Source organism: Pleurodeles waltl, chromosome 4_1 (genome assembly GCF_031143425.1).
Source record: "Pleurodeles waltl isolate 20211129_DDA chromosome 4_1, aPleWal1.hap1.20221129, whole genome shotgun sequence".
Lineage (NCBI taxonomy): Eukaryota > Metazoa > Chordata > Amphibia > Caudata > Salamandridae > Pleurodeles > Pleurodeles waltl.
In genome coordinates, this window is record NC_090442.1 from 152,938,563 (window position 1) to 152,961,959 (window position 23,397).

Genomic DNA, 23,397 nt, shown 5'->3' on the forward strand with positions numbered 1-23,397 from the left:
AGCAAGACAGAAAGTTGATCCTAGATGACCTGACATATCACAGGGCCATGTCTTTAAGGGGTATTAGAATCCATTAAAAGGTTCTAGTAGTTTCAAGGTGCATACCTTGGAGGATAACTTTAAAAAAGCATAACTAGTAGTAGTGGACCCTTTTTTGCAGCTACCTAGCCAATTAGATGGCAACAGCAGGATGTAGGATTATGCTTAGGAAGATTCCGCTTTGTTCAGTAGAAGGAATGAGCATAAATGAAGACCAACAGTAGGCTGTCCACCTTGAACAAAGCAAGTGTATAAAGTGGTGTTTCTGTTGGATACTTCTATCTGCAGATTTTTCACCTCATGGTGCAAGAAAATATTCGGAAACATCAAATAGCTCCCTTGCACTTGTAGGTAGCATCTTGGCCCAGGCTCAGTTTTGGCTCCTTCTTGCCCATGATGTCACCAATCCATATAAGGTGCCAACTAGTGCAACAATGTCCATTTTTTCTCACCTTATGTGAAGCAGATCTGCAGTGTCCTTCTTTGATTACCATATTTGTAGTGGGCATAGATTACTCTTTATGTACCTGGTTTGTGCCTAGTCTTGTTACGTACTTCTTCTGTGACCCAGTCTCATCTTGAGCTTCTTCTGATTAGTGTCTGGATGCCTTTGAGGATGCAGATCCTGGCAATAACCCCTCTCCTGTGGTTGTGTTCCTTCAGGGTTTGCTGGCAATGTTCCACCATCCTCCTTCCCCATATAGTGCCTCTCCGGACCCCAAGGTGCCTTCAGGTCTTCAAACCTCTTTTGCACCAGTGACTCTTAACCTACCATCAGTTGACCTCGCTGGTCTTGTAAATGTTGGTTCTACCTCAACAGCTCCAGGTTTACTGCAGAAGGTCTTGTCTTCATTTGTTCGGCTTTGACAGTGGCATTAGCATCAAGGATGATGCCATCTTCACCTCCAGTTTTTGTTTCCAATGTTCCTCAGCACTGAGATACTATTATGACTGATGCTGAACAATGATTAAAGGTTTGTGTGGACGGCGAGTGCCCACTAGTCACTCTGTTCGAGGTCCAGGACTCTTCATGTTCTTTGCTTTTTTTTGCTCCTGTCGACTGGCACCAACCTTGAAGCATTGACCATTGTGGTGGTGTGTTCTGCTGTCACTGTTGGAGGCCTGAGGGGAGTTATTTCTGCACCCTCTGACTCTGTGAAGGAGTTCTGCATTAATTTTCATTCTCTCAGTGGTTTCCACTCTGAATTCTAGTTCAACCTCAAATGTTTCTTGACCCTCCCTTTAAAGGGATTCTGCTTTATGGAAGGCTGCTTCAGTTTTGTAACTGGCTTTGCCTATGGTGGAGGTGAAGACTGACATGGTGGAAATCCTACAGCTTTGTTGCTTCTCATCACAACCCTTTCCTGAGGGTCCCTGATCGGACAGCATGGGGTGGGACTACCTTGGGTTTGACTTTCAGTGCTCACATCACGGGCAGGTGTTTTCAGCTGAAGATGCTTGTATCTTAATGTCCTGCATGTCCCTACTAGATGATTTAGAATGGTGTGTTATCTGTATTTGTAGGGCGTGCATATCACCTGTGAGGTTAAATAAGTTTTCAGTTGCTTCCTGAATTCAAAGACTTATCTGGTGCATCCCCCTGCGTTGACTCACCACATGCGAGGGACGAAGGCCAGTAGTTGGCCAGCAGATTGGAAGTGCTTGGTCAGTGTGTGAAAGTGGATGCAGCATTTGAGATATGAGGAGCCTAGTTTGTGCAGAGCCTTAAAGATTCTTGAGGAGGGAGTGTTTCTGGATCGGGAGCCAATTGAGATCCAGCAGATGCCTAGTTTTGTGGGCCTGTAGAGGTAGGTTGAGCGTACGTTTGGCTGGATCATTTTGCACTACTTGTGTGACTTATGAGCTGAGCAGAGACACCCACATATAGGGTGTTGCTGTAGTCAAATCTGCTGTTAATGAGGGCTAGTATCACTGTTTTGTGGACATTGAGTAGAAGTCAATTTAAAGCAGCACTTTATTGAGCATTCTGAGAATGTGAAAGCTTATCAATGTAACAGTGTTGAACTGATTGGACATACAAATTTGGTTATCAATCACAGTTCCCGGATTTCTAGCAGCTTTTGAGGGGAGGAGAGATGGACCAAGCTTGGTAGGCCACCAAGCTGTTGACCAAAGGGAAGTGTTGCCAAACAGTGCAACTTTAGTTTTGTCAACTTTGAGTTTAAGACAGTGCTGCTCAACCAGTCTGCCACAGAGGACATGCAGTTGATGAAGTTATGAGTGATGAGTTTTCTTCCAAAAGGGGGATAGGATCAGCTGGGTATTGTTGGCATAGGAAATAGTGCTGACGCCAAAAGGAGTGGACAGTGGTGGGTAATAGGCAATAAGGCATTGAACAGGGTGGGACTCAGGGGGATCCCTTGAGCATGCTGCAGATGAGCTTGGGGGCATCAGACTAATATGGGGCTAGGTTGAAAGATTGAGTGTGATTAGATAGGAACAAGCAAATCCAGAGCAGAGCCCAGCTGCTGATCCCTGGCTTCATGGGGTTGCCTTAGGAGGATGGGATTGGAATGACCACTCTTCGGTCCCTGGACACAGTAGCCTTTCCTTTAGTTCTTCCTCTTCTCCTGTGCCTGAGGAGTGGTGTCATGTTGATGCATTGGAAAGGAAAGTGTTTTTGTCAGGGGACTTAGTGTGATGTTCTTATAGTGCTGTGTGCTTGTTTGCCCTTTACTCCGTTGCCCTTTGGGAGATGGTGGTTCCACTCTTTCCAGATCATGTCAGCAGTCCTTGTGAAGGTGGTATGTAATGGTTTTGGTGTTGGCAGACACCTTCTCCAATCTAGTGTCCAATCTAGTCTTGCCTTGGTGGACTTTATTGCCAGATCTATGGGCTCATCTGTCTCCCGGTGTTGCTCAGCCCATTATACTCTGGCGTTACCTGAGATTTCAGGATGACCTGAATGACCCTTTATTAGTTCAGATTTTTTTGGAGCCCAGGCAGCTGTGTCGCTCAAGTCGTTAAAGCCAGAAGGTGCATCCATCGATTCTGGATGAGTGATTCCTCTTGTTTGTTGATTATTGGATCAACCCGGGTTTTCAGTAGGTTGATCGAAGACTAAGCCTTACAAGGGAGGGGTGTTCCAGGTGTATTGGTCTGATTTGGGCCTTCCTCTCCCTCCTTAGGATTTTACCCACCTTTGTCTTTGGACTTGAGTGCCAAGCCACACTGGTTGTAGATGCCGTTATTTTTCTTCCTGGTTCTGCATGCCACTATGTTATTTCTTCTTATAGTTTTCCCTGTTTTGCACTTCTTGGATATGCTGAGGGGGTGTTCTGTTTCAGTTTGGTCACTGTGGAGCTACTTTCAGTTTCATCTTGAAAGCCATGGATCTTGGTCCGTTACCTACAGGGTCTTGTTTGCTGATGGGCTGTATGCTCAGTCATAGTGTCACAGCATTGTTCTGTCAATGCTTTTTTTTGCTCCTGTCGACTGTTTCAGTCTGCTTCAGATGTTGGACCTTGCTGCATCCCTCTATTCTGTGGTCACTTTGAGTAGAAGACCTTGTGTGTATGACATCTCCATTTTACAACCATTCTTGTGCAGTGGATGGTCACGGCTGACTTGTGGCCCCCTTGTCAAGACACATGACGGGGTGTGGGCGGGGGCTATGGTTCTTTGCAGAGCCTGTTTGCAACGCACTGTTTTTCTGGCTTCAATCTGTGTAGCTCTTGTGTGCTATTCAGTGGGTGTTGTGTTGTCTTATTGACCAGCAGACTTTGGATGATGTTATGCCTTTTCTGGGTATTTCCTGTGTAGTAGAGTTTGTCAGTAACCGTGTATGTTGTTAATGGTTTTTTCTTCAGTCTTCCTCTCCACTTGCTCTCACACTGGAATTTTGTAGGCTGCACTTGGTGGATTGGATGTGTGATTCATCCTTGTTTGGTGGTTTGATGAGTATTGACCTTGGTGGTCCTTGTCTCTATGACTGGTTTGCCATGGAAAAGGTGTCTAAGACTTCTGTTCTAGCTGGACTTTGATGCTTGCTACTCCTTGGTGCCTTGCCATTCTTGCCTGTCTTTCTTTGTCCTCTTGGGTTGAATGTCTTTTGATCTTGCAGCTTCCTGGACTGCATGCACGGGCTGCTGAGACCTCTCTTCTTGACTGTTTCTTGGATGGAATGGACTCCTTTGGGGTTTCATGGTTTGGCAGTGTCTTTGTCCTTGCATTGGCTCTTGTCCACTGGTTCCTGATTAGCATCTTTTATTTGTTACTGGGTACCTGACTGTTGAGACGTCGTCCCAACTTTGGTGTAGGGTCTCTGGCATCACCATGAGGACCCTGTAATTGCTGATACTTGCCCTGTTGGGTGCTTGGAAGTGGCTGTGTAGGTGTCATAGTTGCTTCCCGATTAGTGGACAATGCTCTGTTTTGATCTGTTAATTTTCTTGCTTCACATACCACCCTTCAGCTGTGGTGACATCTGACCCCTGCATTTTGTTGCGGCTTGGTATGTGCTTCTCTTTTAAGGTGGATGCAGTGCTATCTTTGCTTTAAGGTCCCTTGCACTGTTTGGACCCTTATGGAATTCTTTCTGTCTCTGTCTGGGGTTCATGCTACTGGGCCTTCTGACCTTAGCAAAAGTCTGCTCTTTATGTTTTTTTTATATATAGCTCAAACTAGACACAAAGGTATTGGAGCACTTCACATGAGCACCAGTTACATTACACAAGGTCACATTCATGCTTTTTTTAGGCATGGGAAGATGAAGGGATTTGCCCAGAAACAGAGGATGGTGAGCCAACGCCGAAACGCAAACCTGGTTCCCCCAGTTCCAAAGTTGCCATCTCTTGCTGTAATGCCACATCCTCTCCTAGGTGCCCTGGTGTATGAGGGATCACTCCTGCTGACTCGTATCTTGGAGCCTGTGTTGTTTTGCCTTTGGTGCTTATCGTTCAGTTGTGATTATTGTTCCAACTTGAATGGCTTTTGGTTATGCCTTTGCACCTTGTACATGCTATACTCTGAGATGGGATTATGGCATCTCTGGCCTGTCCAGTGCCACTTTTTGTCTTCACTACTTCTCGAACATAACTCTGCAGGGCACTGCTTTGGGATTGATTCATGGTGTGATACCAGGTAGAAGTTTACATTAGATGAAAAACTTTCTTCTGTAACTATTTTTCTGGTGGATACTCTATTTACCTGCAGATTCCTCACTGTTTCCTCCTTTCTCTCCACTCTGAGGTGTAGTTGTTGTGTGGCAGCATTGTATCTGGTAGATTTCAGGACTGCCTTGCTGATTCTTTCTTCAGTCCTGTCCCTGCCTTGAAAGGTATTGAAAATAGATGGAAATTGATGTCAGTATAGGATAGAGATTTATATTGGTCTTTGATATTATGCCCTGGGAGGAGCCAGCATCAAGATGGAGCAAAGGGGCACATGATGAGAAAGTTGGTTAAAGCTTCCTGATCCAGTCTATCAGATTAGATGATTTAAGATGTGAAGACTTTGCAGGTTCCACAAAAAAGATTGTGACAGAAGGCAAGTACATTTTTCTGTGACTGTGTTACAATGGATGTGGCTAGGGATATTGCAGATACTAATAGCCTGGTATAGAAGATGGCAATGGAAGTGATGTTAAATGCCAGGGTCCTAGTAAGGTTGATTTCTTGCCGAAGTTGAAGGGGTCAGTGTGACATGAAACTTGGAATTGCCAGATATAAGAGTTCTGATTTATCAGGGAAGTAAATAATTCAATTACTTGACGTGTTTTGCCTCACTGCTATCCAGCGATTGATGGCTATGAGGCAGTAGGAAACTTTAGATTAAGCTTAACGTTGAATGCCGGTAAGGAGAGAAAAAATTGCAAATCCTGGACATATAGTTGCTATTAAGAAGCTAAATCAACATATAATGTATCCTAGGAATGTAACATAAAGAGAGAGTTAGAGGACCTTGAAATGTGACTTGAAGAACACCAATTGGCAGAAGGGTAGGGGAGAGTGATAAACATCAAGAAACAGAAAATGATTGGTTGCAGAGATGGAAGGTATGAGTATAGAAGATTGCTTCTTATGGTGTGTAGAAGTTGGATATGTGATTAAGTACAGTTTCAGTGAAGTATAGGGTTCTAAAGCCAAAACAGATTGTTTACTGTGGTTATGGGAAGTAAGAAATCCATTCAAGTGGTTGAAAACAATGCACATCAATATTTTAGAGAGGGAAAGGAGTTGTGAGAATATAGTACACTAGACCAGCAGTGGATTTCTTGAGTAAAGGTAGGATATTAGATTATATCAAGCATTGAGGGTAAGAGCCAGTGATTTAAGGAGAGTTGGAGTGATGTCATATAGCATAGGCTCTGTGATGAGAGCTCTAGAGATTTTATGATTGTTTTTTAGAATTTCACTTTCATTCAGTTTCGATTTGCTTTATTGTTGACATCTTTTTAACGAAGTCTGATTTACATATTTTAGTTTGACGAGGCCTTGTGGTAATCCCCATTAGTAACATTCCAGGTAAATTTAACTTGAAAGTACTGGGATACTTCTCTTTAATTATATCAAGCTCTGAAGAGAACCATTAATTACTACAAATTTCAATAGAGAAGGTTTATAAGCGTACTTAGGGCAATCATATTAAATGTGCTAATTAGTGAAGTATGTATTTAACAGGAGAGGACTTTGTGGAAGCTGTTTCCAAATAGGAACACAAAATCTGGAGATTCTGAAGGCAATATAAATGTTTTGGAAAATATGAAATGCATGACATACTTGGAGGAAGGTGTAATGTAGATTTCCCTAGTAAATTATGAAGGAAAGTCTTAATTTCATAAAGACACGGAGGCGAGTATTATACTTTTCAGTTGTTGCTGAATTTTTGATAGCAGCAGTCAAGATAAAGAGAAAAACTACAAATCCCATCAGGCATAGAGTACATGACTAATGGGATTGGAAATGTAGTACATATAAACAACCAATCATAACATAACAACACCTATAATACCTAACTTGACTGTGAACAGCCCTCATTTCTTGTGCAAGAAGTTAATAAGCATTGAACAACTGTAAAATAGAGAAAACAATAGCCATTGCCATAAGGAGAGACAAAAGTTCTTGACAAAAGTTCCTAAATCTGGGATCCAAGTAAACAAAGGAAAATTAAGGAGTCAACAGAAACACAATGGAGAACCGAAGGTGGAGATGAGTGCTGGAAAAAAACAGGTGGAGATGGCAGTGTTACGAGATCAACGGCGTAGATGTTGCAACTGCTGTTAGGGAGGGAACTAAATATGAAGTTAAGTAATGCTGAGACTTTCCTTCATAATTTACTAGGAAAATCTACATTTTATTTTTTTATTGCAAGACCGGAGGCTTCTATTATGCTTGTTTAAAGCTAGTTCATAACAGAAGAAGGTGGCACAGGTTTACAGAAGAACATTCTGAAAACATTGTCATGAGACCAGTCAGCTGATCTCAGAATGTCCTCAAGACGGGAGCCGGCCCAAAAAGCTTTTGAAGCCATGGCTCCTTTGGAGGAATGGACACCAAAAATGGAAGTATGAATAACTGCTAAAGACATAACCCATTTGACCCAGCGGGCAAGAGTAGGGATAAAAACTGGTTTGTGTTTTTTTTTAAAAAGAAATAAAGAGTTGGGAATCCGAGGACGTTCTTCGATCAGCACTATTCTGTTCGTAAACTTTAAACATTATCCAACACATAGTTTAGGGTGATCAGGGAAATACGGGGTAAAACACAGAGGTCAAGTTAGTCTTTGTACATCTGTGCACTATAAGCAAAACTCCTGTTGGAGTAAATTGACAAGATGAGATATCTAAAGCTCTTGCATCAGATAGCCATTTGATGGAAATCAGACATAGTAGCATGGTAAGTTTAGCTGATGACATTTTCAGAGAAAGAAGAGCATTGTCAGGCCATGAAAGAAACAAATTTAAAACAACATTTGCATCCCATAAAGAGCTGAACTTTGGAACAGGAGGATGCAGAATTTTACTCCCTTTAATAGCCGACAAATGAGCAGATACTCACCCACTGGTTTTCCAATGATGTAAGGATGGTCGTTGATATAGCAGATCTGTACAAATTGATGGCGCGGTAAGTGTTCCCACTACTAGCCTCCGCTGCTAGAATTCACAATATATGTAATATTCGCTGTAAAGGGATCAATATCTTTTCCCACGCACCAGCTTGTCCGTAAAGACCAAGCTGATTTGTAAGCTTTTGTAGTCCCTTGAGCTCAAGTCTGAGTGATATAATTTGAAGCTTCTGGCAAAATAAGCGGGATAGATTGAGAGTTCCTGTTATCTTCCAAGCTGAGACAGTGAGATAATTGTCTACAATCAAGTTGTGAGGAAGGCTCAATGGGTCCAGGAGAAGATCAGGGAAAGATTAAAGAAGAACAGGAAAGTCCATTGTCAGTTCTAGAATTGGAGGAAACCACACCTGAGATTTCCAGAATGGAGCTATCAGGACAAGAACTGCTTTTTGGTGTCTTACCTGTGCTAGAACACTGAACGGCATAATTTACTGAAACAGACCAGTCCTGCAAGAAAGCATCTGAGGCCAATGTCAAGGGATCTAGGCACCAACTGAAGAATTTAGGCAATGGGAAGTTAAGATGTGAAGCGAATAAGTCTATCTGAAAGGGCCCCATTTGTGTTGTAGTGCAGCAAACACTAAGGGATGAAGTTCCCGATTGCTGGAATCTCGAAGGTGACGGGAATGCCAGTCTGCTACAGAGTTTAGATTTACTAGCAAATATTCTGCAGGTACAGAAATGTTATTTAGGACGGAGAAATCCCAGAATCCTTTTGCTAGTTCTGCTAAGGGTCTGGATTTGATGCTGCCTAGATGGTTGATAAAGTGAACGGCCAAAATGTTGTCCATGCAGAATAGGATCGAGCAGCAAACCCTGTTCTTTGTTAGACTTCTGATTGCAAAGGAGCCTGCAAGCATCTCTAAACAATTAATGTGCAGTTTGGACTCTTCTAAAGACCATGTTCCCCAGTAAAGATTGGTCCACAATTGGCGCCCCATCCCGGTCGAATTGCATCTAATTCTAACACAAGACAGGGGTGATGCGAAGATAGTCTTGCTGTTCCAGGCGTCTAAATAGTCTCTCCACCATTGAAGCTCTATATGGGACTCTTGATCTAGACAGAGCCTCTTTGCAAGTGGCGTATTTTCAACCTTTGAAGTGCCTGATAATGAAGGGTACCTGGAACTATAGCCTTTATGGAGGAGACCTAATATGTTTGCCAGAGATCTGAGGGAGATTACTGAACTGCGGAGGGGCTGAAGGATCTTGGATTTTATATATTTTACCTGTATTGAAGGAAGCTCTAAAGTGGCAGTGGATGAGTTTATTAGGAAACCTAAGAATTCTATTTGTTGAGTGGGTGATATTAGTGATTTTTCCTTGTGGATGAGGAAGCCTAGGTCTGACAACAGGGAGCATACAATATGGACTTGAGTCTTTAAAGAGGGAAGACTTTGACTCATGAGGAGGGTATCATCTAGATACATAATTAGCCTGACTCCCTGTGCTAAGAGAAATGCTACCACTGGTTTCATGAGTTTGGTAAAGCACCCTGGTGCTGATAAAAGACCGAAAGATAAAGAGGAAAAGTGAAAGGTTTGACCTAACCTTTGGAATTGTAATTCCTGTAATATGAATGAATGGGAACAGTGAGGTAGGTGTCCTGTAGATCCAAATGAACCAACTAGTTATGCTGGAGAATCCCTGAGATTAATAATGTTTTCCATTTTGAAGTGTCAATAAACCACAAAATGGTTGAAATGTTTGAGGTTGATGACTGGTCTCATCTTCTTGTTTTTCTTCTGAACTAGAAAGATAGAATTGAATAAACTGGAATGGTCGGTAGGGGACTGGAATATTGATTGCTTTTGTAATAAGGATTGAATCTCTATAGATATGAGGGTGGACATTTCGGAAGAAAATTGAGGAGGGTGAGGGAACACTGTTTGAAAAGGTTCTGAATAAAGCTCTATAGCATAAGCTTGGACGGTGTTTAGCAGGCATGGGTCTGAAGTTATGGTATGCCACTTTGGGAGGAACAAATGAAGATGCCTCCCTGTGGAAGGATGGCCAGAAGACAGACTCGCCTGTTTGGGAAGTGTATCTGGAGCCCCTGGTTCCCTGGCCGCGGAAACCTTGACTTGTTTGAGGATAAAATTGTGTCTGCATTACTGATATGAGTATGTTAGATCTGGCACCCTTGGCATGCTTTCCCCTATCTTTTTGCCTCTTGTGTTTTGACTGTATGCTGGGCCTTGTTTTTGCTGGTTTTTGGTACACTGGACACTTTACCACTGCTGACCAGTTCTAAAGTGTAAGTGCTTTCTGTGTGAAATGTATGTGTAATTGGCTTTTCCATGATTGGCATATTTGATTTACTAGTAAGCTAGTAAAGTGCACTAGAGGTGCCCAGGGCCTGTAAATCAATTACTACTTGTGGGCCTGCAGCACTCATTGCGCCACGCACGAGTAGCCCTGTAAACATGTCTCACATCTGCCACTGCAGTGTCTGTGTATGCAGTTTTGCACTGACAATTCGACCTGGCAAGTGTACCCAAGTGCCAGGCCCAAACCTTCCCTTTTTGTACAGGTAAGGCACCCTTAAGGTAGCAACTAAGTAGCCCCATGAGCAGGGTGCAGTGTAAGTTAAAGGTGTGACATATACCGATGTGTTATACTTGTCCTGTCAGTAAAATATCTCCAAAATCGTTTTTCACTATTGCATGGGCAACATGGGGACTGCCTTTAACTATCTTTTAAGTGCAGTTTCCCATTGGGAGCAGATAGGGATGTGGAGTTTGGGGTCTGAACTCAAAATTTCAAAATACACCTTTTGGTAAAGTTGCCTTTTATATTGTCAGTTTGAAAATGGCAATTTTAGAAAGTGGGTGTTTTCTTGCTTAACCATTCTGTGCCTCTGTCTGCCTGTGTAATCAACGTCTGGGTCAGAATGAGATTTGGGCTGTTTGTGCATTTCCCCTAGACAATGACACAAAGGGAGCTGGAGTGTAGCCTGCATATCCTGATGAGTCTCCTGGGCTAGAGTGGGGAGGGGGGAGCTGGCACTTACACCTGAAAGGGCTGTGCCTGTCCTCACACAATACAGTCTCTAACCCCCTCGGTGTGTGTCTGGAGCCAGGCCTGGGCAAGATAGGATCTTGTGAACAACATACACTTTCCTCTGATATTTACTTACTTCAAAGGGAGAAAGGAGTATAAGTAGTGGACCCAACCCCCCAGATTTTTAGATTACTTCTGGATCAAGAGGGACCTCTGCCAAGGAGGAGAGCTGGAGGAGGAGTAATGCCCCTTTGCCTGTGAGTGTGCTTTGCTGGGTTGGCCTGCAGTTGCTGCTTCTGCCTTAAAGAGGGCAAAGACTGGACTTTGCTGTGTTTTTCTGCTCGTGAAGTGTCTCTAATGGCTTGGACTGAGCTTGCCCCCTAGTCTCGGGGCTATCAAAGAATTCCTTTGCCAGCACTTGGACTCTCTTGCTGAGACCCCTATCCTGCCAAGTGGTGCCTAATCCAGTCCCTGGGCCCTTGAAAGGAGAAGCTGGTAACTAAGACTGATATTCACTCACAGGAGCCGTGTGGGAGAAAAATCAACACAGCACCTGCTTTGCGTCTCAAAAATCGACGCACCACTTGCATCGCGGCTGGGAAATCCACGCAACACCCGTGTGCGGCTGCCAAAATCGACGCATCATCCACGCAGCGCGTCTCTTCGCCACCGTGTGCCGAAATTTCACATGGATCGTCGCTAGGCGTCAAAATCATCATGAACCTGCGCAGACCCGAGGTTGCCAGTCCGGAAAAGGACGCATCGCTCTTCTGCAGGAGATAAAAAACAACGCAGCGCCTACCTGACCGGAGAAGAAACAACGCACGGCCTCAGTTGCAAGTAAGGAATAAACGCATCACTGACTTTTCTGACACACGCTCGCCCTTGCAGCTTTATTTTTGACGCAAACCAGGTACTTTGTGTAAAAACAACGCATCTATTGATTTTTATGGATTAAGACTCTTTACTTTAAAAATTCATAACCTTTTCTTGTGTATGTTGCATTTTTGTCATTTTGGTCTTGTTTGATTTTGATAAATAATGGATATTTTTCTAAACTTGGTGTTATGCCCCTTTTGTAGTGTTTTCACCATATTGAGGTGTGTGTTGGTACAAATACTTTACACATTGCCTTTGAGATAAGCCTGACTGCTTGTACCAAGCTGCCAAGGGGTGAGCAGGGGTTGTCTTAGGAGTGTAACTCCCTTACCCTGACTAGAGTGAGGGTCCCTGCTTAGACAGAGTGCAAACTGGCTGCCAACTAATGACCCCATTTCTAACAGAGGAGTTGAAGAAGCCTCTGAAACGTTGATTCTTGTAGTTGGGCCAGTGAAGTGATTCGTGCCTCTACCGGATGTGGAGAAAACCTGTTGAGAAAACACTTGTTTTCAAGGACTGCTGAGCCTTGTCCAGTGAACCGAAGGAAGAAACATACTTGCTCAGTCCTTTAATAAATTAATCACCAAAAAGAAAATCTTCTGCTTTTATGACTGGATCTACAACCGCTAGATTAACAAGTTTAGGGTCTAATTTTAACAACAGGCCCTTCCTGCATTCATGAGCGAGTGCGGAGTTGGCATTGCCAAGTAAGCAAAAGGCGTGTTGAACCCATAAAGAGAGCTCCTCAGGATCAATCATAGTACTTTTCAGTTTTGCAGATTCTGCTAAGTCAAAAATGTGAGTCAGAGAGCCCACCATGTCCAGTAATTTGTCCTGGCAAGTGGACAAGGTATTGTCTACGCCTTTGCAAGGCTCTTTTCCAAATTTGGAGTAGAAAGTTAGAAGAGATGGATCAATGGCAGGAGTAACTGTGATCTTGGAAGGGAGGGATGGACGGGGACACTCAGACTTGAGTTTTGCTCTTGTTTGTTTGTCCAGCGGTGAACGTACATAATCTCCCACATGGTCTACGGGAAACCATTCAGTAGAGTTAGAATGATGGATACTATTGGGATTGAACATCGGCACACCCTCTGAGTCTGTGACAATCTTAAATTTGGTTAATTCTTGAGATGAAATCTTTTGTCTCTTAGGGGAAGAGGAAGCAAAAGGGTCCACATCCCCAGCCCCACCTTTATCATTATCAGAATCAACATCGCCCATTTCATCATCATGTCGGGGGTATGAGAATTTACGCTTTAACTTTGCTTTGCACTTGATAGAAGACAATTTATTAATCTTGTCTTGTTTATTCCCCTCCTTCATAGGAGGCCTGGGAGGAACCACATCCTCTGCCTTGTGTGAGGAAATGTCACTAGTCAACAGTGCAATGTTATTTGTCTTTTTGGCTTGAAAACCAAAAGAAGTGGTAAGTCCCATCGCCTTGCGCTTTCTGCTATCCCCAGCAGCATGGGCCAAAATTGTCTTGGACACTTAATTAATTACTGAATTTTCAATATTTTTGTCACTTTGTACATTGAAGAAGAAACTGCCTGTTCCACCGAAGCTAGAATGAATTAATTCAAATTAACCTTGAGTAAATCATCCTTGTCATTATTTTCTTGTAATAGAGGAGAACTCTCTATCTCCATTATACCTAGAATCATTAAGATATAAAGAGGAAAAAATGCAACTGTTCACAAGGGGTTAATATTTAGTAAGAGCTAAGCAGGCTCGGTAAACTTCTCCTGTGGGCATATTCCTTGAGAGAAAAATCTCTGAGGAGAGGCTGGAGGTGGGAATGTAGGCGGGAACTGAAGCTGCACCCCCAGGGAAACACAGACGCTTTACGCTTCGAAGCAAGGCGAAGAAACTGCTGGCCACAGTTCAGAGGAGGAAAGAAAACCAGGGGGAGCCCAAATACCGTTAGAAGAGGTGAGGTGATTATGGAGTGGAGGAAGAGTCATGATGCATCTCGGAACTGCAGTATAACATGGCTACCACAGCCTGAGAAAGCGCCAGAGCACGAGGAATGAAAATGGTCGTGGGCAATGCGGCAACATGCCGGCTGGGGCAAATAAAATAAACAAATAACTCTATAGTAACAAAAGGCACCGATTACAAGCTAAAATATCAAAAATTTAAGTATGCGAATACTTATCTTGACTGCGAGCAGCAAGAAAAGAGGGCTGTTTGCAGTCCTTAGGTATTATAGGTGTCACTATGTTATGATTGGCTGTTTATATGTACTACATTTCCAACCCCATTGGCTATGTACCCTATACCTGCTGCATTTGTAGTTTTTATCTCTATCTTGACTGCTGCTATTAAAAATTCGGCAAGAATTTAAAAGCATAATAGGAGTGTTTGCTCTTGCAATAAAATTGTATTAGTCCTATTATCATTGATTTCAGATTCATTCGGAACTCTTCAGTGGGAACATGATAGCCACCTCATTGCACTTCTACAGAAGTGGATGAATGTTGGGGGATCTGGACTGGGATGGCCTTTCAGACCTTTTTAGTGATGTGTCTTATGCTTAAGAAATGAGTGTAAGCTTAATATATTCAGAACTTCTAAGGTCATTCTAGCAACATTTACCTAAGTGAGAGATCAGTTAGCAGTTGAAAGGATAAGGTGAATGTATATTTTGAGAGTTCCTCCTGCCAGTGACTGAAATATTTATGTGAATAAATTAGCATCTTAGGTGACCTGTGGCCAGTTGCTGTGACTGGTCAATGAGAACAGATGACTGGCAAGCAGTGGGTCAGTTTCAGAAAGAGCACTCTTGCAAAGCAAATAGCACTTCATAGAGTAGAGCAAATATTAATCAAGCTGTTAGTCGTACACCTGGCCCATCAAACATTGAACTGATTTCCTTGTTCATGGATGGAAGCAAATGGATTAATGGAAAAAATCAATTCACTAACCCTATATGCACACAGTTTTATCTGCAAACTAAGTCACTCTGGCTGAACACACCTTGTATGTGAAACAAAAACAATTAATGTTATAGTGATCACAGAGTTAGGGGGAACTGTTTAGGATTGGTCCCATCAAGTAACAAAGTTTGATCCTTCTTGAGAGTTAAACACAGTACTATGGGCTTTAATGAAACCTCATTTCATGCCCATCTATATAGAGCCACACTTACCTTTTTTGTTTAACTACAGCTGAATACTTGAAATGTAGCCTTTAACTAAAAAGTTGCATATATCTGACTCTACTAGGATAAGGTAACTCTAAAAATCTAATTAACACTTTATCCATAGATTGAATACGATTTTTTTCATCTCAGCCAACAAGTGGTCATGTGGATCCTCATTTCACAGCTGGCCACTGGAGATGAAATATCTTTTCACAAACTAGATCCTTAAAATTCTACATCTGTAAGACTAAACACTTTTGGAAGGCAAATCAGTTATGTGTATATATTGGCAATGCAGGGGAAATGAGTTTGCAAGAAGACCCTTGTATCAATGTTTGATATTTCTAAACTGTTATTTTTATTTTTTGGAGTTCTAGTAATAGATATTTGCAAAACTGCAATTTAGTGAACCACACCATTGCATTATTGAAGCATTACTGCAAAGATGTGCAGATGTGGTTGGAGTTGATGTGGGACAGGAAGTATCTTTTCAGATAAGACAAAGCTTATACCCACCTTCTTCAGTTTTGATGTATAATGGCTCCATAATCGTATGTCACGTCTAGAATCCATGACAGATATAGTGTGGATGAAGAAAAAGCTACCTGTAACCTGTTCTTGAGCATTGGTATCTTTCATAGATTCACATGTGACCATCCCTCTTCTGCTTTACATCAAGCTCATTTATTCATTGCGCTTCTGCTGGTAAACATCTGCCCTGCCTCTCCCCATTGTCTGCAGTTTGGCCTTACAATGAGGTGGATAGCCTTCAATCCCTAGCTAACCCAGATGCACTTCGTAGGCAGCATAAGGGGCATTATTTACTTGGTAGATAAAGAGAGGTGCAAACAAAACATTCTTTTCTCACAGGAAGCAAAAAAATCTAGTTTGACAAAAAACATGAATAGTCTGCTTAATTATTTCACTTGTTGTTCTCCTTCCCTCACTTTCCCTTTTCCACTAGGGATTTGAAACATAATTGATTCAAGATTGAAAACCAACATTTGTATATATCTTTTTTACATTTGCTTTACATCATCACCCTGATAATGATTATGATACTAACTGTGTTGTAAAGCTTACCATATGACAGATAGTATACCCTGCTCATTAGTATACCCTGCACATAAATGTTTTAGAGTTTTAATAAAACCACATTTTTAAGGCCACACACTTAAACCTCAACTTTTCCAGATTAACCTCACCATCCCTTCCAAAAATTCCTGTACAGCTATCAGATTGTATTGTTTCACTCACTCTAGTACCCTTCACCAAATTGCCAAAGTGACGCTGAGGTTGTGCACTGGCCTAAAATGCATTGGTAAAATTGATTTCACCCAATAGATAACTTTCCGATAAGGATATAGGAGATGCGGTAAAAAATGCACCAATGCCTCCGGAGTTAAATCGAAAATAACATTGGTGGCTGTAAATCCAATTTTGTTCTGCTTGTAGCTTTTTGTGCCAAAAGCAACTGCTTCAACAGAAACTCAACGATGATATATCAGATTTGGAGGGACCCTCATTGGCCTCAACCTTGATATTTTCCCTGCTGAAGAAGTCTGACTTTTATTTCAGAGACTAATACCTGACTTAGATTTCGGCTGACTGGTTATTCCGTCATACCGGTGATGGATAGCCCAGCAGTCGAAATATAAATCCCATTATATCCATTGGGATTTATATTTTAGCTGACGGGATATCCTTCACTGCTGTGACAGAGTAACCCGTCAGTCGAAATCTAAATCAGGCCCTAAATTCAAAGATAAAATCCGACCTGCGCTCCATCATCATCAGAGTTGACCATAAACTGTTGATTTCAACGTTACCTTAATTTTTCTTATTGTAATTGTTCCAGATCTTATAACTTGTGTTCCTTTCTCCAGTTCATCATATCCAAATAGAATGGTCTTGGTGTCTTTTTGCTCATTCATTTTTTCTGTCTTTTATAGATTGGTTTTGGAATGTTATTCTGTTGTGTTTTACTCTGAAATTGTTGTTACTGCTTGAACTTAGCACACACTTCTCTGGAGAGTGTCTGGTGTATGCATGTGTTGAGATGAGCAGAGATTCTCTAAAACTGTGTTGTGACCTTAACAGGGTGTATTTCTTACATGGGTAGTGTTTCACCCTCTCCCAAATTATTAACCCCATTTCTGACACGTCCTTCTGCATGAAAAGGCCAAAACAGAACCAGGCCATCTCCTTGCAACCTCTCCATACATGGACCCACGCACTTGGACCTTGAATTAACCATTGGGAATGACCTAAAAGTCACCCACTCATACCAATGAACTGCCACCTAACTTTGTGGATAATCTAGGTGTTACCTGTGAATTGGTTTGTTGCTCATGTGACGATGCCCAGGCTACATGAATATCACTAATAAATACATCCTCTGATTACAAAATGAAGGTGTGGCATAGGCCCACACAGACACCATTGAACATACTTTGAGAAACCGCAATGACTTAAGCAATTTTGGCAGCACATCTGTTTTAAATTACTGAGAGAATTCATCTTAATCATGATCTGCTTTGAAATGAGGATAATAAGTACTTCTAATCTCAGATTCCTTACCTTTACAATATCCCAGGCACCAGACTGGATCTGGAAAATTCTCCAAGTAATGACAGCAAACAACAACGTGATGGATGCAATGCTTGCATTAATCTCAGCCACTAGCAATTGTTTTAAAACGGAGTCCTATCCATCATTTTTTCACCTTATGACACTCACAACAGAGGCTCACCTTATGCAAATCGGTACTGCTCCTGTTCCTTTTGAGAACAATGCATCTCTAACTGCCATGCAAGCCTCCCTCCAGGTGGGAAATGGAGCAACCCCATTTCGGTTATGAGCTATCTGGGCCTTGTCAGTAGAGTGTAGGTTAAGTCTTAGAGCATAGTGAGCGTAGGACCCACGTTGCATAGGACCTGCATACCTATCAAACAACAAGGTGACAGGTGGAATGCTTGAATTATTCTCAGCGACTATAGAGAGTTTAGGGTCACATCCCAGTCTATAGATCTTTGCCCACCATACTATTCTAAAACTTGTTATCATTGTTTTTTTGAGAAACATGAAGGTAGCACAGTATTACACAGTTGGTCAGCAACCCATGAATAAGTAGAGCATATCTTGACATTTGTCGAAGCATCCCCCCCTCTGTGGGAGCCCTGAAATTCCCGCTGTTTGTCGACCCTGCTGCCCAAATTTTTTCCCATTTTCTGGGGCAGCCCTTGCTCTCATTTCTTTCCACCTGCACACACCAGTACATGTCCCTGTTCAGTTCCTCCAGCATTGGAGTGTCCTCCCCTTCCCAATTCCAGGCAATATTTATTTTCGCCACCACCAGCCCCAGTGCTCTTCAAGTCTTTTGATGGGTTGTGATTGGGTCTGTTATATTGAGTAGAATGCATTTTGGCATATTGTCAATCTGGGTCCCAGTCATGCTTGAGATGATACCTAGAAATGGCTACCAAAATGTTTGTATTGCCAGGTATTCTCATATGGTGTGGTAGAAGGATTCTTCCATCCCACATCCTCTTAGCCATGTTGCGCTCTGCGTTCTCACTTCTTGCATAGGGTCATTTTCCCATAGTACGCCCTAGACAACACATGAAGTTGCACCAGATGGAAACCCGTCCACATTGCCCCCTCTTTAGGGCTTTGCAGTGCCTCCTCCCACTTGTCTTCCTCGAATGGCCCCAGATTAATCTCCTAGGTCTCTTTAATCAGTGGAGACACCCTGGAGAACTATTTACTATTTTCTGTTACAGGAAAGAGATGATACACTTAATGAGGGGTTCTGTCAGCACTCCCTTTTCCAGTTGTGAGAAGTCTAGAATATCAGTTCCTGTGGCGATTTGTTAAAATAATACATGCTTACCTCTTGGTAGTAGTTGCAAGGTTATAAACTGCCAATCGATTTCACTCCCCATCTTTGAATGGGGAGCCAATTCCACAGTTGATTCCAATGCGCACCGAGGTCCCTGGGCTTTCAGCAACACAGCAGTAGGTTAATACATTTAAGAAGACCATGATGCAAAGTCAAAGGCACTTTTTTGTGCCTTCTCTCAGTATGATTACCACCAGTCGATCAATCCTCAGCACTGTCTGAACCACGTGGACCCATCACATCTTCAGCACTGAATCGGGGGCAGATTTCTACTACGGCTATAAGACCCGCGTTGGTCCCTTCTCCATTGAAACTAATGCCAGAGGAGAATTCAGTACTGACTCAATATCCAACCCCAACCAAAGTCATGCTCTGAGTACTCTATAGTGCACTTGGTCCCCAAACAGCAGGGTGCGCAGGGAAGGTCCAGAGGTCTCGAGGCCCGTTCCACCAGGGCTAAGGTGGCTACCACTGTGCTGGCATGCAAAGTGCCTGTCCTTGATATCGGTCAGGCTGTATGTGGGTGTTGGTGCACATGTTCACAAAGAACTACTGCACTGACAGCCTGGACTGGGGTGTCATTTGTTTGGTCCTGCAAAATGTTTTGATCTAAGCCCACTCCACAGACCTTGCACCCTGGGAGTTACTGCTTTGGCTTCTATTCTAAAGGTATGGAATCTGCAGTCAGATGTATTCATCAGAAGTTACTTACCTTCAACAGTGCTGTTTCTGGGGAATACTCTATCTAACTGCATATTCTTCACCATACTCCTTCCACCCTGTACTGTGGAGTGGGTTTTGTATGCCATCTAAAAAGGTACCAAATTAGAAATCTGCTCAAAGGCACTGACATCTGTTTTGTGTTCTGCGTCTGAGGGCGCAGAAATGGTCAAGCAAGAAACTGACCTCAGTGTGCAGTTTGATGCTAATATGTAGCTCTACCCCATCACTTCTGGGTAGAACACAGCCTATGCAGAATCACACAGTGCCACCTGATGGCATTCAGGACCACTGTTATGAAAAGTTCCTAGATCCAGTCTTTCTCCTGTGGAATATTCTAAAGGTGATGAATCTGCAGTTGGTTCGAGTATCCACCAGAAAGTAACTTGTTCGTTATTGTCACCATGCAGCCAATTCCACCAGCACTATAGAAAGTTAAGGGGTTAGTCTGGAGGACTAGCGTGCCAGAGCTGTCAACTGTCTCGCTGATGCAGCAACAAAACCACCGCCTTTTTTAAGGCAGAGGGCATAGAGGCAGTATAACCCACTCACTCCAGCAGGAGCAGCATTCATCTACTTCCTCCACGCCTGTTGCAGCAGCTAGCAAGCTGATTTGATATATGATGTTTCCTTGTCATTTGGAAATCCATCAGGTCAAGCTGATTGATGTTATAGATTGTTCAAATGCCAAATGCCTACATCATATCTTTAATTTCTTCTCTACCTCGTATTCTCCACAAGCCTGGCCAATTTTGGCAGACCATGCCTGACTCCTAGTGCAATAAGTCAGCATCTTGATGGACAAAGGTTCCATCAATGAATCCTGAACTCAGAGGGGAAGGTTTGTGAGTTGAACTATTTACTCGTGCCGAAGAAGGATGGCGGCCTCAGGCCTATAGATGGAGGCCTTAGGACCTATACTTCACCTCTGCCCCTTGAAAGCCTTGATGACAAAAGACTCTGGGTCCAATCTGGCACCTCGCCTGGTGCAGAGGATCTCTGTTCTGGATCTTGGAGATGAAATGATGGCCTTGCACGTGCAGGGTGCATATTTTTATTCACCCATTGTGCAGTTTCATAGACGATACCAGCGGTTCAAGGTGGGGTCAGAACACATCAATTTGCCTTACTGCCCTTACCAGAGTCCCAATGTTGCCCCCACAAGTAATAGCAGTGATTACAACTCATCTTTGAAAGTCAGGGATATGTGTTTTCCTGGACCTTCATGTTTAGCTGCTCAAGGCACAGTCAGTCAGAGAACACATCAGGCTAATGGCCACTCTCTTCAGCTCCTTTGTGTTTCTATCAGCAAGCTGAAGTCCCTTATGAACCTATGCAGCGACTTTCCTTCATAGGGGTAATCCTGGACATGGTGAAGTTCAAGGCCTTTCTACCATTGCAGCTAGTCTGGGACATTATTGATATGATATGATTTCTGGGGTCAGTAGTGTGTTTTGGTGAGAATGGTTCTGTTGCTTCTTGGGCCTCATCTATCCTCTTTGTCCTGTATGCCAGATGACATATATAAGCCCTGCAGTGGGCCCAGCACTGAAGCTTCCTCTCAGATTTCATCCAGGCTGTCAGAGATGGCTAAAGATCTTCTGTGGTGGCAGGCGAACTCCAACTTCTGTGTGCTTGAGTTCCCTCCAGGAGAGTCACTGGGAGATGTATTCTTTCTTGATGGAACAGAGGTCTGCTCTGAGTATTGTCACCATTACTTCTCCTGTCGAGTTCTGACTAATAGCAAGACAGGTTGGGGCCAAGTCATCCTGATAGTCCTGGATTGGGCAAGAAGAGTGTGGAACCCAGAACTCATTAATCTGAACATTCGCCCTCCAACCAGCTACCTCTTCTGGAGGACCTTTAGTCCCAGCATCAGTGGAGGGTCCTACACCAGAATCTCTGCAACCCATTTTACCATGGGTGGAGGTTGAGCAGTGAGAGCTGACTTCCTTTGATTTGCCACCTAAGGTAGTGGGTGTCTTCCTTGCAGTCAGAAATCCTTCAATGAAATCTAGTTACTCTGGACACAGAAAGGTTTGTCGTCTGGGTGGTGATCCGTCCTCTTGATCATCTGCTGGTCAAACTTTCTGATGTACTGTTTTTCAGTTTTTTGTTTTTGTTTTTATTTTTGTGATTAGCCCAGCAAGGTCTTGCTGTGGGCACAGTTAAGTAAACATACCGTCCATTTAGGTTTTTGTGTTTGCCAGATCAGCCAGGACAGTCACCTGTTATGATTGTGAAGTTTTGATGTGTTGTCTGAAAGTTGTGACATGCTTCCTATAAAACATTTTGTCTTGCCACAATGGGAGCCAAGGGCAGCTTCTTTTTAGGGGCTCTAGGGCATAGCCCTGCCATCTGTGAGCCCAAAGAGCCACTGCTAATTTAAATTATTATAGTTGTAATAATTTCATTTAACATTGTTCATGCAACTTTCAGGTTTACATGAACTCTGCAATGTGCAGATTAGTCCTCTCCGCCACTGCACTTGACTCCTGATGACAAAGGAGGAGGGCTTTGAGGGAGCTGTGCGACAATCCAGTTCCAGAGTGTTGTTTGAACACACTGCATTCTCTAGATGAATGTCTGGATTACAATCCCCTAACACAGGCAAAATACTTTTTATTTAGTAGACGTAACTGCACATGCCTTAGGCAGCACAATCTGTCTGCTAAAATGGGGCTGTCAGGGGGCACATCAGTGCATGCCAGAGGCCAATAAGGAGCTGCACACAGCAGTAGAGGCGGGACTCCCAGCTCTGTCGAGCTTCTCACAGGACTGTAGTTCCGGTCCTATCAAAAAGCTGGGAAAGGGTTTGAGATGGGTCTTCCTATGAAATCTGGCCCTGCTGCTCTATCTTGCTCCCCATTAGGAATCATGGTGTGTTGGTTCCTATGTACAGCCGCAGATTCCTGCTCTGCCATGGAGTCTTTGAGTTGCCAGCAAAGAAAGAAAGCTTAATAAAAACAAATCAGTGTTGTTTCCCTGTGTATTTATACATATTTGTTTGAGTGAAAGTGTGTTTTTGAGTGAGTGAAAAAGAATAAGATTGAGTGAGAGTGTGTGGTAGTTCAATGTGTTGCATAGTGTCAATGAGGACGAGTGAGAAACAGTGAGTGTTTAAGTGTATGTGTACATTTGTGTCTGAGGGCACCCGAGCAACTTGTGAAAACAATGAGGTGAACCAAGTAGTATGTCCCACCACTTTCAGGATTCACCAAGCGCCACTTCTTTGATCTCAGTTTGGTACTCACATTCATCATGTGAACCCAATGTAAGCCGATGCATGGGTATTTCTAGCTGCTCCTGACAAAATTGCCTTTCTCATCATGATCACTTCTGAGTACTTTTCAGAAAAACTGGTGCTGAGGACCTGGGTCACCTTCCTCCTAAAAGTGGCACAACTTCCATGACTGACAGTCAATAAACCTACCAGCCTTCTTTGCACCTTCTTCGCTTAGCCACACCCTGAAAAGATGGGGAGAGGCTTCATCAACTTGCCCGTAAAAGAGCCTTGGGCTTTTTTATTGACCACACAACTGACTGCCTCTTTAAAGTCCAGTTCCTTGTTTGTTTCGCTGGGAGCAAGGAAGGCAGAGTGGTACAGAAGAGGACTTGATTT

General features: G+C 43.0%; 1 protein-coding gene and 1 long non-coding RNA gene across 3 annotated transcripts in view; one reads left to right on the forward strand and one right to left on the reverse strand.

Moving 5' to 3' along the window:
• Window positions 1-23,397, forward strand: part of AGBL3 (AGBL carboxypeptidase 3) — a 480,467-nt gene that overhangs the window by 435,858 nt on the left and 21,212 nt on the right. The gene's annotated exons all lie outside the window — the stretch shown is intronic.
• LOC138287490 (uncharacterized) overlaps window positions 1-23,397 on the reverse strand; it is a 153,345-nt gene that overhangs the window by 68,729 nt on the left and 61,219 nt on the right. The gene's annotated exons all lie outside the window — the stretch shown is intronic.